Genomic DNA, 12,803 nt, shown 5'->3' on the forward strand with positions numbered 1-12,803 from the left:
GGTGATAGGTATGTGGGTTCTCCCACTTATAAATGCTCAACTCACACTTGACTTATTATTCTTAACACTCCCCCTCAAGTGTGAGTCCATAATGCTCCTCCTCAAGTGGAAACTCTTTTTTTCCACATACACTTGTACCATCGTTGACACCTCTTCCTGGACATTTTGATACAAGTAAAGCGGTTTATTTATTCAAACTAGACTCTGATATCATTTGTTAGGTCACGAGGAGGAGCATCAGCATTAGGTCAAGAGCAACACAGAAGTGAGAAAGACACCATATATTGTAAGACCCCAATTTTTACCCTAAGATCCCTCATGAAATTTCATCATAAGCATTAGCATTGGGATCATACCTTGGCATCCTCCTTACCCCTCTTTCATTGGGTTTGTTTTGGGAGAGATCACCAAGTACTTTGTGATTGTATCATACTTGTATATTATCATTTTACTAACCAAAATACCAAAAATATGTCTTTGCATTTGCCTAACTCTTTTGTAGGTAGGGCATGATCTCCATTGATCTATCAAGTTCACATCTAGGGTTTGAGACCCTCATGAACAAAGAACACAACCATGAATTGATACAAGAATGGTTATATGATACGGTGAATTGACTTTGTGTTTTTGCTTTGAAAAGCAATGTTGTGAATAGCAAGAGTCGCCACCGACTTTTCTTTTATCCAATAAGGAAAGGCGGAAAAGAACAGGAAAGACCTTGATTAGATTTTGAGTTCGGGAGGTACATTATACAAAGGGAAGGTGTTAGCACCCTTTGTATCCATGGTTATCCATGGGCTCTTAATTGCTTAACTCACTTATGTTTTCCTTGTTTGAGAAAGTGTTTGGGAAATGTGGTGTGTTTAGAAAATATTTTGAAAGGAGAGTTTAACTTTATAATGATTCTTGTACGAATGTATACAAAGTGTTTATCTCGTTTGATTTTGAAAGATGTTTAGAAAAATATAACTCGGCGATGATTCTGGTGCGAATGTATACCAAGTGGTGATTTTCTAAAAGATGTTTTGAGAAGTGTGAGGTGTGAAAAGCATTTTAAGTTGTAAGCAAGCATTTAAGAGTCATACCTAACCAAGGTCTTTATAGGTATTTCCTATCCTTAGGAGGGTAAAACTGTCCTTACTATTGAGAAGTAAGTAGTCTTATCCTTTGGATGGAAAGGGACATCGTGGGGTCGTCGATTGGTCATTGAAGGCAACATTTGTAAGGATACCTTAGCATTCGAAGGGATGATCATCATTTAATCGTAGGCTACAACGAAGGGTCATCGAGGGGCAAAGTCATATATTCGAAGGCAACGTTCGAGGGACAAGGTTATATATTCGAAGGCAATGTTCGAGGGACTATGATTTATCTTGTAGGGACATTGACCTTTTGATCGAAGGGACTATGACTTATCTGTTTAGAGATGATGATGATTTAATCGAAAGGGTCTTTGATAAGGGTATCCCCACATTCGCGGGACATGACCGTAATATCGTAAGGCAACCAAAAGAGGGATAAGATCACTTATTCGAAGGCAATGTAATTAGCCAAGTAATCAGAATAAATCTCCACGATGATATCCCACAAATAAAGTGGAATGCCAAGCTATCTCTTCAAGAGTCATGGGAGCCCTTACAAAAACTCAGCAAACATGTTAGAATAACGGGATGGGGTGCAATCAAGAGTTGCACCGAACAAAAGAATCATAGCAATAATAGTGTCAGGCAAACAGCGTGCAAATGCAATAGAAAACATGTCAAACAAGTACATAACAGATCAGAATGCAAACAGAAGAAATCAATTACTGTCATGTTCGCTACTGCCTCGCCTAGCGAACCATCGCTACGTGTTCGCTTAGCGAGGTGCTAGCGAACGACTGCGGGTTCTGGGTTCTTCTTTGATAACAGTACAATTTCAGAAACCCCAAACCCTATGGCATCCATTATAGAAATTACATGATTGAACATTCAAAATATTGTTTTACACATTCATGCACATCTAAACCCACATGCAAAACCTAATGATATCCGCCTTTCCAGATTCAATCATAATGCCTCATACATTTAGCAATTTCAAATTGGGAGCATAGAGTAGTGGGAATAGGGCAAACCTGATTGGAGGGATAGAACGGAAGTGAATTGCACCATAGGGTTTGCAGAGTAACCTTAGGGTTTATGCCTGATAGGGTTGGTGAAGGTAACCTTTGTGCAGATGGGTTCTCTCCAGTGTATATGGAGGTTGCTCTCAATTAGCTTCTAGGGTTTTCTTTCCGTTGTTTTTTTGATCTCCTCTTTTTTCAAATGAAGTTCTGGAACTTATAGCTGATTTTTATGGCTTGGTGGGCTCAGAATGAAAGCAATTCGGGCCCAAAAATATTCTGGTATATCCGTAGGCTCGCTAGGCGAGTGAAGTAGCGAAGGGTTCGCTAGGCGAGCACTCAACGAGGCTCTAGCGAACACTCCCAGACTTGGATAAAAGCATAGCTAGTACTTACTCGCTAGGCGAGCAACTAGCGAGCAGGTAGCGAGCATTCTAGTAGAAAAATCAACAAGGTTCGCTGGAGCGAAGGAGGAAGCGTGAGCTTCGCCTAGCAAAGGTTTTGCTCGCCTAGCGAGCATGACAGTTCAGGTCATCTTCTGGATTTGGTAACCTGTGCGCTAGATCTTTGTTCCTTTGAGATTAATGCTTTGAAAAATGAATAAACCCCATTTGAACCTGTTGAAAGTATCATAAAAATTAACAGGCAAATTTTGGGGTATGACAGCTGCCCCTGTTCAATATTCTTAAACCGAGAGAATTAGAATGGTATGTACACCATTCGTGATCTGGAGGTGGAAGATTATTGAACACTTAGAATGCCCCGAAAATTTGCACTTGTTAATTAAAAGATAGCCTTGATGGAGATGGGCTTAAAGATGCCATCCAGAAAGTCTGATGATGAGAGCTTCAGAGTGTGTCGTATATTAGACTATATCTGAAGACATGGGTGTCACACTGAGTCGTACGCTAGACTGTATTAGGTGATATTAGGCTGAGTTGAACCTGATGAGGTACGGATCAGAATGAGTCATACGCTGGACCGTATCTGAGTTATAGAATGAGTCGTCCCTTAGGCTGGCGACTTCACTAGGGATGAAAGATCAGAATGGACCATACGCTAGATCGTATCTGAGTTGCAGAATGAGCCGTCCGTTAGGTTGTATCTGGAGAAATAAGGATCAGAATGGATCGTACGCTAGATCGTATCTAAGTAGTAGAATGAGCCGTCCATTAGGCTGTATCTGAGATAAAAAAGTAGTCGTACGCTAGACTACATTTCAGAATGTACCATACGCTAGGTAGTATCTGAGTAGCAGAATGAACCGTCCGTTAGGTTGTATTTGGGATAAAAAGATCAGAATGGATCGTATGCTAGATCGTATCTGAGTAGTAGAATGATCCATCCGTTAGGCTGTATCGGCTGATAAAATGATCAGAATGGATCGTACGCTAGATCGTATCTGAGTAGTAGAATGAGTCATCCGTTAGGCTGTATCGGCTGATAAAAGGGGTAGTCATACACTAGACTACATTTCAGAATGTACCGTACGCTAGGCAGTATCTGAGGGGATGAATATCCAAATGGGTCGTACGCTAGACCGTATTGGAACAATTGAAGAAGCCATACGCTAGGCTGAATCAGAATGAGCCGTACGTTAGGCTATATCTGATAATATTTGTATATGTTGTATTTGCAATAAATGTCTGGGATGGGCTTAAAGATGCCATCACTAGGAGGATATCAGAATACTTGTCAGAATGAATATTCATATGGATTATATCTGAAAAATGTATCTGAATCTTGAATGTAATTGATAAAGATCCGTCTGAATGAATCTTTATTTTGACTGTATCAGGGAGATAATTAACCTGAAAAAAAAAAGAGTTAGCCTCATGCCATGTCATGATGCATGAGATATTTTATGCTCTTGAAAATAAATGCGAACATTGCATGCATGTATATGCTGTGAAATGATGCATGAATGAATTATGCGTCTGAAAATTTTTGTCATGGGAAAATAAATCCCGATATTCTGGTTGGAGATATTTGTATTGATGACCCTTTCTTAGCTGGGAATATTCGATTTCTGTCTGATGGTAGAAATATTCAACAGAACCTGACTGGGGATAACAAAGATGACCAGTATGTCTAGTAGTGCCAATTTCTTCTGGGAATAACTGGTTTTGCTGGGGAACAGGATTTGCACCCGGATTAGTTGGAAAGCATGGTTAGACCTTATCCTCGATCCTAAAGTCTTTTAGTAATTGCTATTTCTATTTTATGCATGTATTTTCGGTAAACATCAATCATATTCAAATGCATATATTAATTCGAATTAAATCACTGGACGTTTATGCAAACAAAATAGAGAAAGTAAGATTGAATTGATTTTGAAAGAGGGCCTATAAACAGGCAATTTTAATACAAAGAGACAGAAATCCTAGTAAGAGGAAATTGTCAAGAAAGCAAAGAAAAAAACAGCTATGAGAAAAAGTCATATTGATTTAAATTCTGATGCTATTATGTCTTCAAGCATCTCATCCCTTGCTGTCGGATAGAAGTGATTGGCTTGCTCAGTCCCTTTGGCTTTGGTGAGGCTGATCGAGAACGGGACATAGTCATACGCTTTAAATCCCTAATTTTTGCCTGGACCGCCTTTTCAGGTTTTCAGTCCACCAGGATACCCTTTCTTGCCCAAGCCGCCTTTTCAGGTTTTCGACTTGTCGGGTGTACATTTTTATATATTTATCCCTAATTTTTTCCCGAACCCTTTTGGTTTGCCGGGATGCCCTTACTTTTGCCTAGATATGTCGACCTAGCGGGTCTCTTTTATGCGTAGTATTTTTTAACTATGTCCGCGTTCACGGGATGCGGGAAATCTACGCCATCCATTGTAGCAAGCATCATGGCTCCACCAGAGAATACCTTCTTAACTACAAATGGCCCTTCGTATGTGGGAGTCCATTTACCTCTAGGATCACCTTGTGGTAGAATGATACGCTTTATCACCAAGTCGCCAATTTGATACACCTGTCTCTTGACTTTTTTATTAAATGCCTGGGTCATACGCTTCTGATATATCTGCCCATGACAAACAGCCGCAAGTCTCTTTTCATCAATCAAATTTATCTGGTCGAGTCGAGTCTGAATCCATTCATCTTCATCTAAGCCCGCATCTTTCATAATTCTTAGAGAGGGAATTTGAACTTCCACTGGTAAAACGACTTCCATTTTGTAGACTAAAGAGAAAGGAGTTGCCCCTGACGAAGTGCGTACTGAAGTGCGATAGCCATGAAGAGCAAATGGTAACATCTCATGCCAGTCTTTGTATGTTACTGTCATCTTTTGTATAATCTTCTTAATATTCTTATTAGCAGCTTCTACGGTGCCATTCATCTTTGGCCGGTACGGAGAAGAGTTATGGTGTTTTATTTTGAACTGCATGCAGAGTTCAGTAATCATCTTGTTGTTCAAATTAGTACCATTATCAGTGATAACTCTTTCAGGGATACCATACCGACAAATAAGACTATTCTTGATGAACCGTGCCACCACATTCTTGGTGACAGAAGCGAATGAGGCTGCCTCTACCCACTTCGTAAAGTAATCAATAGCAACAAGAATGAAACGATGTCCATTAGAAGCAGTAGGTTTAATCTCTCCAATCATATCAATGCCCCACATTGCAAAGGGCCAAGGGGCTGTCAACACGTTCAATGGAGCAGGAGGTACATGTACTTTATCCGCATAGATCTGGCACTTGTGACAAGTTCTGGAGTGATGGTGGCAATCAGCTTCCATGGTAGACCAATAATACCCTGATCTCAGAATCTTCTTGGCCATCGTATGTCCACTAGAATGAGTCCCAAAAATACCGTCATGCATGTCTTCCATAATCTTTTCTGCTTCCTTTTTATCCACACAGTGAAGCAAAGTCGAATCATGATTACGTTTGTATAATACTCCACTACTCAAAAAGAATTTAGCGGAGAACTTCCTCAGAAATTTTCTGTCATTGATGGATGCCCCTTCAGGGTATTCCTGAGTTTCTAAATATCTTTTTACTTTGTGGAACCAAGGTTTCTCTTCTACTTCATCAGCATTAAGTTCATAACAATATGCTGGTTCATCTAATCATTCAATGGTGATCATGGGAGCTTCATTGTCCCATCTGACTCTGAACATAGATGACATGGTCGCCAATGCGTCTGCCAACTGATTCTCTTCTCGTGGAATATGTTCGAATGTAATCTCTTCAAAGTATGGGATTAATGTCAACACCCGCTCTCGATAAGGGATGATATTCGGATGTTTAGTGTCCCATTCTCCTTTGATCTGACTGATTACTAAGGCTGAGTCTCCGTACACACTCAAAAACTTGATTCTCAGGTCTATAGCAGCTCTGAGTCCCAAAATACATGCTTCATACTCATCCATATTGTTGGTACAATCAAAACATAGTCTAGAAGTGAAAGGCGTATGGAAACCCTTGGGAGAAATAATTACAACACCAACACCATTGCCCAATGCATTAGAAGATCCATCAAAAACCATAGTCCATCGGGATCCCAGTTCGGGTCCTTCATCCGGTCCAGGTTCTTCATAATCAGTAACAAGCATAACATCCTCATCAGGGAACTCAAAATTCATAGATTGGTAATCATCAACTGCTTGATGAGCCAAATGATCAGCTAACACGCTTCCTTTGATTGCTTTCTGGGTAGTATACTGGATATCATATTCTGTTAAAATCATCTGCCATCTTGCTATTCTTCCGGAGAGAGCATGTTTCTCAAATATATATTTGATAGGATCCATCTTAGAAATAAATAAAGTGGTATGATTCAACATATACTGTCTTAGTCGGCGAGCAGCCCAAGCCAAAGCACAGCAAGTTTTCTCAAGCAGTGAGTATCTTGTTTCATAGTCGGTAAACTTTTTGCTAAGGTAGTATATTGCATGCTCTTTTCGACCAGACTCATCATGTTGCCCCAGCACACACCCCATTGAATTTTCTAACACGGTCAAATACATGATTAGAGGTCTTCCTTCAACTGGTGGCATCAGAATTGGAGGTTCTTGGAGATACTTCTTGATTTTGTCAAAAGCTTCTTGACATTCATCATTCCATATTATCTCTTGATTTTTCCTCAGTAATTTGAAGATGGGTTTGCAAGTAGCAGTCAAATGGGAGATAAATCGGGCAATGTAATTCAAGCATCCCAAGAAACCTCTAACTTCTTTATCTGTACGGGGAACTGGCATTTCTTGAATAGCTCTCACCTTAGCCGGGCCAACCTCAATTCCTTTACCACTGACAATAAAGCCCAAGAGTTTACCGGATCTTACTCCAAAGGTGCATTTGTTCGGGTTCAATCTCAACTTGTATTTCTTCAACCTCTCAAGCAGTTTGTATAAATGATCGAGATGTTCTTCTTCAGTATGAGATCTGGCTATCATGTCATCCACATATACCTCTATTTCATGATGGATCATATCATGGAACAAAACCACCATAGCACGCTGGTATGTTGCCCCTGCATTCTTTAAACCGAATGGCATTACTTTGTAACAGAAAGTGCCCCATTGCGTCACAAACGTAGTTTTCTCCATGTCTTCAGGTGCCATCTTAATCTGGTTATAACCTGAGAATCCATCCATGAATGAGAATACCTTGTGTTGAGCGGTGTTATCTACCAGAACATCAATGTGCGGAAGTGGAAAGTCATCTTTGGGACTTGCTTTATTCAAATCTCTGTAATCTACACACATTCGCACCTTACCATCCTTCTTTGGCACTGGTACCACATTAGCAACCCATTGAGGATAAGAAGTAACAGCTAGAAAACCTGCATTAAATTGTTTCAAAACCTCGACTTTGATTTTCTCAGACATTTCAGTACGCATGCGACGAACCTTTTGCTTAACAGGATGACAATCTTCCTTCATCGACAAACGATGTACTACTATATCAGTATCCAGTCCTGGCATGTCTTCATAAGACCAAGCAAAAATCTCTACATAGTCATGTAACATCTGAATCAATCTTTCTTTGACATTGTTTTCCAAGCCTGCTCCTATTTTGACTTCTTTCTTGTCTACTTCAGTACCCAGATTTACAATTTCAATTGATTCCTCATGCGGCTGTATAGTCTTTTCTTCTTGCAGTAACAGTCTGGCAAGCTCTCCAGGTACTTCGCAATCTTCCTCACTTCCATCCTCGGCTTGGTAGATCGGATTTTTAAAGCCATAATTAACAGTAGCAGAATTATTATCAATAAGATCTAGAGTGGATATGGATCTGCAATTTGTTACGTGAGTGTGTGTAAGAAAACATAGCTTATTTGAAAGATGACAAGAAAGATAAAGAGCGCAATATTTGAATGCAAAAGGTCCATTGATTTATTGAATGTGAATATGCTTATGAAAATGACAAAACCCTTAACAAATTAGCTATTGTGCCCCGGGCATAGACACAATGCTTTAAGAAGTTCAATTGTTCATAATAAAAATTACAAAATTTGAAACACTAAAATAAGTAATAACAATTACTCCTGTCTAAAGGAAATCGGGATAGTGTCTTCAGCCTTCCAATTATTGAGTCTGTCACCAATTGTTGGGAAAATCCAGCTATCCAAGTCGCAATCGCTATCAGCATCTTCTACAGCATTAATCTGATCTTTGACTATCTTTTCAGAGCTAAACCCCAGGCCAAATTTATCAGACTTGTACGGTACATCGATCAGTTGACCCCAGCCAGTACGACCACCATCTTCAACCACGGCTTGAGCATCTTTCAGAGAAATCATAGCAGGAGGAGCACGAATAACCTTGGGCACACGGGAAGTTGGCTTAAGGACAGGACTGGTCGGAGGAACTACTTCAAATGACTGAGAAAGAGTCTCAAAGAATTCACCATCCATCTCGACGTATCTGAAGGTATGCACACTACTGACAATATACTCTTCTTCTCCATACACAGTGACAATCTTGCCCTCTATTGGATACCTCAGCTTTTGATGGAGAGACGAAGCTACAGCACTTGCCCCATGGATCCAAGGGCGTCCCAGCAAGCAGGAATAGGCAGGACGAATGTTCATTATGTAAAAGGTAGCGTTGAAGACTTGAGGTCCTATCTTGATAGGGAGAACCACTTCACCATGGACAACACTATTCGCACCATCGTAAGCACGCACCACAACGTCACTAGGTTTCAGTTCAATTCTTTTACAGTCAAGCTTATCGAGCACAACTTTCGGTAGCACATTCAAAGAAGAGCCATTGTCAATCAACACATGAGACAAGGTGATCCCCTTACACTCAATGGAGATATGCAGAGCTTTATTGTGATTCTTTCCTGCTGGTGTCAGGTTAGCATCAGAAAAGCCTATGCCATTATCAACAGCCAAGTTAGCAACATAATTTTCTAACTGATCGACAGATGTCTCCTGAGGTACATGAGCGGTCTTCAAGAATTTTATCAACGCATTGGCATGAGATTCAGAAGATAACAACAAGGATAACATCGAAATTTTAGACGGAGTATGCCCCAGCTGTTCTACCACATCAAAATCACTCTTACGGATGATTTTCAACATTTCTTCCATTTCCTACTTGGCAACATCTTCGGTAGTAACTTCGACTAGTGTCTTTGACTGAGAAGGATTGATTACTGGTCCCTTTCCTCGAGTTTCAGGGGCGGGAGGTGAGATTTCTGGAGAGAAGATCCTTCCACTTCGAGTAATTTTACTAGTCCCAACAATGTCAACGTCATTAGGATTAGCAGAATTATCATCTTGCTTTATGCCGTGGATGTAAACATCACCTCCATAATTCCACGGAATGGCTTTGCTTGAGGAATACGGTACTGGGCCAGGTGCAGTAATAATTAGGGGAGCTACCTTGGGCTCAGCAGTAATCTTCACAGGCACTCTAGTAGCGCTAATCTTCACTGGAACTTTGGACCTAACAATCACAAATATTTCTTCAATAGGGTTTTCCACCTTAGGAATCTTTTCAAATAGAATTGTACGATCATCCATCAGCCGTTGAATACCATTCCTCAACTTCAAGCAATCATTGGGTCGGAGTATACAGAGATCGCAATTTTCAGCACAACCTGGAAATAAACCAGCTTGCAATAAATTCTTCTTGATGATCAGGAGAGGAGATGCTAAGTCAGCTACATTAGTAATGTGAGAATTGTCATCCACAGCATTAACAGTCTTGTCATGATTAGACATAGCAGCAGTGATGACATTAGGAGTCTCCGGAGGATCAAATTCAATTTCTCCAGCGTCGATCATATCCTGAATCTTATTCTTCAACAACCAACAATCGTTTGTATCATGCCCGGGGCTATCGGAGTGATATGCACACCTGTCATTGGGATTATAACGAGGAGAAGTAATGTTGGGATTTGCAGGAGGATCTCTGAGGGTAATTAAATTTGCTTTTAGCATACCCTGCAGTGCTTGTGCTAAAGTCATATTGATCTTGGTAAACTGCCTTATTGGCCTGTCTTGTCTGTGTTGGAAGTTTTGAGATGGCGGTGCTGCAATCGTAACTGCTCCAACAGTATGGTCACGATTTTTCTTGTTATGACCCCTTTGACCGTACACATCATTTGATTCATTCTTCCCCTGATAGGACTTTTTGGTGCTTGCAGAGGTAGCCGCCTGTATCTTTCCACTTCGAATGCCGCTTTCAACACGTTCACCCGTCAATATAAGTTCAGTGAAACCCGATGAGGAACTTCCCAATAGATGGCTGTAGAATGGGCCAGTCAGTGTACCCATGAACATGTCCACTAATTCTCGATCAGTCATAGGGGGTTTGACTCTGCCAGCCAAGTCTCTCCATTTTTGAGCATATTCTTTGAAGCTTTCTTTAGAGCCCATAGTCATATTCTGCAGTTGTAGCCGAGTAGGCGCTAATTCAGAATTATATTGGTAGTGCTTGTAGAAAGTTGTCGCTAAATCAGTCCAGGTGCGGATGTTAGAGCTCTCGAGCTGATAATACCACTCTAACCGTGTGCCAGACAGACTTTCTTGGAAGAAATGGATCCATAGCTTCCTATCAGTGGTATACGGATGGATCTTTCTCACATAAGCTCTCAGATGCATCTGAGGACAAGACGCACCATCATACTTAGTGAAAGCGGGGACCTTGAATTTGCGAGGAATGACCACATCAGAGACCAGACCTAAGCTTTCGAAATCCAGACCGGGCGCCTTCTGACCCTCCATAGCTAGCATACGTTCTTCCAGCAACTTATACTTATCATCTTTCGGAGAGTACTGTTCATTTTCATAATTTTCATAGTCGTCCTCAGGGTTGAAGGGATCAGCATTCTCATCTTCCGAATCATTTTTTGTCTCATCTTATTTATCCTTCGGAATTCCAATATTGACTCCTGGAGCCTGTCCTTTAAGCCTTCTTCCCGGGTTAATGTAACTCACAGATTTCTTGTCTTTCTTCTTCTCGAGCAATAGAGTCTTCAGTTCCTCCTGCCCCTTGGATAAGTTCAAGATCATCTCCTGGAATTGAGCATTCTGAGCCTGGAGATCCTTGACAGTTTCTTCGAGGGCCATTTTTCTGTTTGAGAGGAAGACCGTGAGAACATTGATCCTTTAGAGTACCTGTTATGCAATGTTATGTTATGCTATGCAATGTATGAAATGTTTTCAAGGACTTTTGGAATTTAACTTTGCGAAAACCACCAAAAAGGGGAACTTTTATTAATAATTTCTTTAATTAATGTTCATTACAAGAAAAAATGAAAGCTCAAGTCTCCCAGGGACGACTTCTTTTTGGGCGGAGATATGCATTGAGACTTCGTTCCTCATTAAGCTGGCCGGTGAGCTCTAATACTTTCTTCCTTTCAGCACAGAACTGAGCTTCAAAAGTATCCCAACTGGATCCAAGATTTCTTCAATTCTTCAACATTGGTAGGCATATCTGGATAAGGAATGATCTGAGGGGTACCTCCTTCAACTTTTGGTTCAACAATCAGAGGTCCGATTGCAAGATATGGCATAATAAGCTCACGAGCTCTGGCGCGTATCCATCTAAGATAAGGTTCCATAGGAATAGAGTTTTTCTGTCCTAAAGTACTTCTTTTCACCATGCCCCAAGCTCGTACAAACCTTTGACGGAGACCTTGAGAATCGTTGTCATAGTCAAACACAGTGCCTTGGATAATTATTTCATGTGGACCATCTCTTCGAGCATAACCAAACTGACGTAGGGCTAAAGCAGGATTATAAGTAATACCTCCTCTTATCCCCAGGAGTGGTACGTTAGAGAATTCTCCACAACGGTCAATAATGATAACATTTTCTTTGGGTTGGGGACACCAATGGATGTCTGAATGGGAGAGGGACATTATCCTTTGAGACCATTTCAAAATTTGCTCATTCTTCAAGACTGATTGAGGAAGGTGCGAAATAAACCACCTCGATAATAAAGGTACGCAGCACATGAGAGTCCCTTGCCTATTCATAGTACGAGTGTGAAGGGAATGCAAAATGTCTCCAAGCAAGGTGGGCATAGGGTTATGAGTGAGAAATATCTTAACAGCATTCATGTCTATGAATTGATCCGGATTAGGAAATAGGACCAAACCATAGATTAGTAATTCTAGAACATCTTCGAAAGCGTGGACACTCATAGCTTTTAGGAACTCTCGGGCCTTATTTATCAGAAATTTGGCAAGTAAACCCTTAACTTCACTTCTTGTTACCCAATTAGTTTCAAT

The sequence above is a fragment of the Lathyrus oleraceus genome, chromosome 6 (genome assembly GCF_024323335.1).
Source record: "Lathyrus oleraceus cultivar Zhongwan6 chromosome 6, CAAS_Psat_ZW6_1.0, whole genome shotgun sequence".
Classification (NCBI taxonomy): Eukaryota; Viridiplantae; Streptophyta; class Magnoliopsida; order Fabales; family Fabaceae; genus Lathyrus; species Lathyrus oleraceus.